Source organism: Sceloporus undulatus, chromosome 5 (genome assembly GCF_019175285.1).
Source record: "Sceloporus undulatus isolate JIND9_A2432 ecotype Alabama chromosome 5, SceUnd_v1.1, whole genome shotgun sequence".
NCBI classification, from domain to species: Eukaryota; Metazoa; Chordata; class Lepidosauria; order Squamata; family Phrynosomatidae; genus Sceloporus; species Sceloporus undulatus.
Genome location: NC_056526.1, coordinates 82394233 through 82399349, shown reverse-complemented (window position 1 = coordinate 82399349; position 5117 = coordinate 82394233). Strand labels below are relative to the sequence as shown.

Genomic DNA, 5117 nt, shown 5'->3' with positions numbered 1-5117 from the left:
CCCTTGGTCCTTATTTGTCTTCTTCGTTTGTTTAAGAGCCCCAAACAATGCTAAACCAGTAGCTTTAGCATTGCTCAGCCTCTCCTGCCACACTGCAGAAATGATGCGGTTTGACACCGCTTTAATTGTCATGGCTCCATCCCATGGCATCCTGGGCTTTCTAATTTGTTGTGGCACCAGAGCTCTCTGACAGAGAAGGCCAAATATCTCACAAAACTACAAATCCTGGAATTCTGTCCCATTGGGCCATGCCAGTTAAAAGTGATGACAAACCGCAGATCTCAGAATCCCAGAGGATTTAACCCATGGCAGTTAAAGTGGTATCAAACTGCATTAATTTTGCAGTATTTGGCGCAGTAGAGTTTCATGGACAAACATGGATTACTAACTGAGCAACTGCCAGCCTTTGGTTAGGATCCCAAAATGCTTCCCTATTACTGCTCAAAGAAAGGTCCACAAGCCATCACCAATGGCAGCCAATGGGCACAAATAGGATGCCAGTCCCTGGTGTTCTGGAGGAAATAAACCCTCAGTCCCTTACATGGGTTGTCAGAGAAGGGTTCAAATCCCAGCTCAGTCATGGAAACCCATTGGGTGACCTTGGGCCAGAAGTCACACTCTCTCAGCCTCAGGGGATGCCAATGGTAACCTTCTTCTGAACAAATCTTGCCAAGAGAACCACATGATGGGTTCACCTTGAGGAAAAGGAAATGACTTGCAGGCACACAACAACAGTCCAATTCAGGTAGTTTAAGAAGCACTGCTCTGCTCCTGTTTTAGTCCAGGAGGCAAGGAAGAAGGGATTGGGAGGAATTTGGATTTAGAGGAGGCAGGGAAATGCAGTCCTCTCCTCTCCTACTTCAGTCCTAGGTCTCAAACACACAGCAAAAATAACCCAGTTTGAGACCACTTTAACTCTTTGTCTGGCTCAAGGCTATGGAATTCTAGGAGCTGGGATTTGTTGTGGGCCCAAAGCGGAGCAGAGCTCCAGTGTGGATGCAGCCCTGGCCTCCAGAGGCAAAGCACACCCATACAGTGGCTCTGGGTGAGCGGAAGGGCTTTCCTTGCTGGAAATGTTACCTTGTTCCTCTTGGGCCACAGAAGGAGGAGAAAGAGAGCGAGCCAAGCACCTGGGAAGCCCCCTTTCCTTCCTCTTCTGCTCTGTCTGCAATGAAAACTGCAGTAGTATATTCCCACTCTAGATTGGAAATCAGTACCGGGCAAAACTAGGTCAATTTGGGGTCGGAAGTGCACCGTCATGGACTTGGTATGGTGACTCTACACTTTTCCTATCTCTACACAGGAGCGATCTCTTCCTTTCCCCGGTTGAAAGGGAAAGGGCTACTTCCTCCGCAACAGCTGCCATGTAGAGTTAAGAAGAAAGGGAATCCACCCGTTTCGTGACTTCCGGGTTCGTTTTTGAGGCCATTGAGAGGGCTGTAGAGTGGCCCGCAAAGATTTTGGACTCCAGCTCCCAGAAGCCTCAGCCACGCTGGCCAATGCTGAGGGATTCTGGGAGCTGAAGTCCAAAATCCCTTAAAGGGCACAGTTTGGGACAACTGCCTAAGTCTGAAGACGAAGACCCAGCCCTCCACCAGGGTGGCCGAGTCAGCGCCCGTTTAAAAAGTGCCTCAACGCCCCGTTCAGCCCTGTTTACCTGAAGGACTTGGCTTCAAGTATACTTGAACAATTCGGCTTCAACCAGATGGAGTTTTGCTTGGACCAGGTCGAGGGCGTGACGGCCGAAAAAGTCAGGCACTGTTTAGGACAGCTTTGTCCGAGGGTGGGGTCCTAAGAGTGGGCCGAGGGCAGGCAAACCCATGCTTTATTACTAAGGGAACGAACGCATTGCTTGACATAAACAAAAGGTGACCATTATTTCAAAGGAACTCAGTGAGCCCAGCTACAGACAGTTATTAATGTTCCCAAAAACCTTTATTCCATTTATTTATAATCATGCATATTATTTATTTAGGTATTTATATCCCGCCCTTCAGCCCTAATGGCTCTCAGGGCGGCTTACAATATTACTTTTAATCAGACAGTTCCCTGCCCTCAGGCTTACAATCTAAAAGACTCGAAACAAAAGGAGAAGGGAATGGTGGAGGGAAAGGGGATGAGATCCAGTGGTTCTTCTCTCCCTCTAAGGCCTGGACCAAGTCAGATGGATTGGAAGGAGGGCTCTTCCTTCTTCCAGGCTAGTCCTGATGGAGTTGGACTGCCTGGTGAACTCCCTCTCAGCCCGGCGGATGGTAGTTAATATAGAATACAAAACAGCCTGGTATTTGGGCAGGTTGTTGGTTTGCCTGTTCAGGTTGCTCTGGAAGGTATCAGGCGCAATGTAAAGCACCCAAGCCAGCCTAAGGCCATAACTCTAGCAGTGGCTTTGCTGGGTGTGTGTGTTTGTGGACCACACCAGATGATACCAAGGAGATGACTGACACCTGTTTGGATCCTCAAGAGCGGCCTTTTCACCTCTGTTTCCTTTACAGCTTCTTGATCCTTCCTTCTCTCACTTGATTCTGAGAGACTTTGATTCCAGAACATAGACAAAGTGTAGGAGAGAAAGCTGTACTGTCCCACTCACATATACCCCTGGAAGAATTTTGATCCAAGCAGTGCTTTTGCTTTTGCTTGTTCAAAACAAAAACAAAAAAAACATTCGAAAAAGCAATCGAGATGTGACTGTGAGAGCCAACTTATAGTTATAGTCTACTGCCCACTAGACTTAGCCTTGGAAAATAGCCATATTTGATTAACCAATTGACTCAGGCTTTATTTGTGAACATCCATGCAATTTTTATGATTTCCACATGTTTAAGATGTAATTTTTATCATATGAGTTTTCGTAAATCGGTTGATTAATCATATTAGTTAAAATTGTGTGTAAATATCATGTAAGTAAGATTTTAAAGTAAAAACCTGTTTTAGTGGATGATTTATGTTTATGATGACTGCTACAACACCTATCCTAGTAAAAAGTGTTCCCTCCTACAAGAGGAACTGGGATGTGCCACATTTAAGAGTATACTTGCCATCTGTAGTTTTCCAGTTATCTGTATTCAAATTATGAGAAAGGGGCTGGCTCACACAATATTAACCCATGGTTTGGCACTACAGAAATGAACCTGAATGAATGTGAGTAAAGTGTCCAGACATCATGATCACCCCTTCCCCCTGTGCAGCCAAAGGGGATGTTGGAAAATAAATAATTCACTTCTAAATAATTCCTTCTTTACTGTTTTGTCCAGATGAGGAATCCTAATCTTAAAACAAACTTTGCTTAGTGTAGTCCATGTCTTCTAAACTCATGGATTGAAGGTGTATGTTTTGAACCGTACCAGAGTTTATTTTAAACTGCAGCCCTGATTGGAATGGTAAACTTTAAGCTTGATATACTTTAGACCTGAACAAAGCTGTGTCAAAGTTCCCCCCCAGCTCATTGCTTCAACTAATCTATACTTGTCCAAAGGGGCCAGGAGCATGCAGTGTGTCTTCATGCATTGCATGCAAAAAACCACAAAGAAAAACATACACCAAAAGATAGTTGTTGCTTCTGAAGGTTTCAGTAGTGGTGTATTACCTTAAATCATCCCCCCAGCCCTGCCAAAGAATCTGCTAGGCATTTTTAGCTGAAAAATGACTCTGTGCTGCAGTTGCCTAGTGTGTGCTAAATGTTGTGCAGTTTTACTGTGAGCCAGTTATATTTTAAAATCTGCTACCCCATTAATATGAGAGACACTTTTATTGAGTTAGACAGATTAGCCTAATCTATAACCAATTGAACCTGTAGACCTCCACTGTTTTATTTATTGTAGTCTTCATTTTTATGTTCTGAACAGTGTTTCCCAAACTTTGTTTCTGTTTGGACTTCAACTCCAGAAGCCCTCTCCACTATGGTATCAACCAGGGAATTCTGGGAGCTGAAGTCCAAAACATCTGGAGAGTTCCAAATTTTGAAATCATTGTTCTAGGACACTGGCTAGCTGTGTGGCCTGAAGTGCCTTTGCCTAGCTCTGGTCATGTGTTCAATTGTAACTCGTAACCTCTTAGGGAGATGTATTTGGCCACTGTGATCCATGTCTTAATTAGTATTGCCTCAGTTCATTACCAAATGTATGCTGTGTGAGCTTCCTTGGAAAAGGTTTTGGGGAGCTACAGCTAGTGCAAAAGCAGTGACCAGCCTGTTTTCTAATGTTCCACTTTAAGAACTCTATCACTTTGTTTTCAACCTATTGCAGTGGCTCCCGTTGTTTCTGAAGCTCAGTTGGGGGTGCTAGTGATACACCATTACAACTCTGAATATCAACCTGTCCTAGATTTGAGATCTTGACTTGAGGCCCTTTTGTATGTCTCACCAATCTGGAAGCTAGGCTGGCAAATACTTAGGCAGGTCATTTCTTGTACTCTAACATGGTGTGCTCAATGTTATAAATTATATGGAGCTTTCTTGCAAAAGTTAGTAAATTTTTAGATACTTTACTCAGATTTCAATTGAACATTAATTGCCCTTAAGGTGTTAAGCATCAGCACAACAAACATCACTAAAGTAAAGCCTTTATAAATAGTTACAGGACTCCGACTCAATTTAGAGAAGATGATGGACAAAAGGTGGTGCGGTGAAGGCCTTAACCAGGTGGATTGCTCATTTGTTTAAACAGAAAAAGGTATGTTTTGGTCATGAATAAAAGCAGTCATTTGCGCTCACTCTTGCTATCCACTTAAAGATAGCAGTTTGCACCCCTTCACATCTTAGGTTTTTACTTTTCTTAGGAAAAGTGGAAGGGGAGTTTGTGTCTACACCAGGCTGGATTCTTTATATGATTGTCTGATCAAGTTGCCTTGAACAGCCATATAAATTTCCTTTTTATTCAGCAAGCAGATTCCGCTTTAGGAGTTTTACCTCCATCTTTAAATCTAAAAACTGATGGTATTTGTGAGAGGAGTTACAGGAAGCAAGAATACCCCCCATAAGCTATTAAGCGTGAACAAGATAGTCTGATATTAGTTACTTAAATCTATCAAGAATGAGACAGGAACGTTCCATGCTACCTAAGAATTAGCCTTTGTATCACAAATCTCCAGCACTTTGTGCCCTGCTGCTCTTTTCCCCTTCT

At 43.5% G+C, this 5117-nt stretch overlaps 1 protein-coding gene across 1 annotated transcript in view; it reads left to right on the top strand.

Moving 5' to 3' along the window:
* Positions 1 to 5117, top strand: part of DLD (dihydrolipoamide dehydrogenase) — a 203985-nt gene that overhangs the window by 110055 nt on the left and 88813 nt on the right. The gene's annotated exons all lie outside the window — the stretch shown is intronic.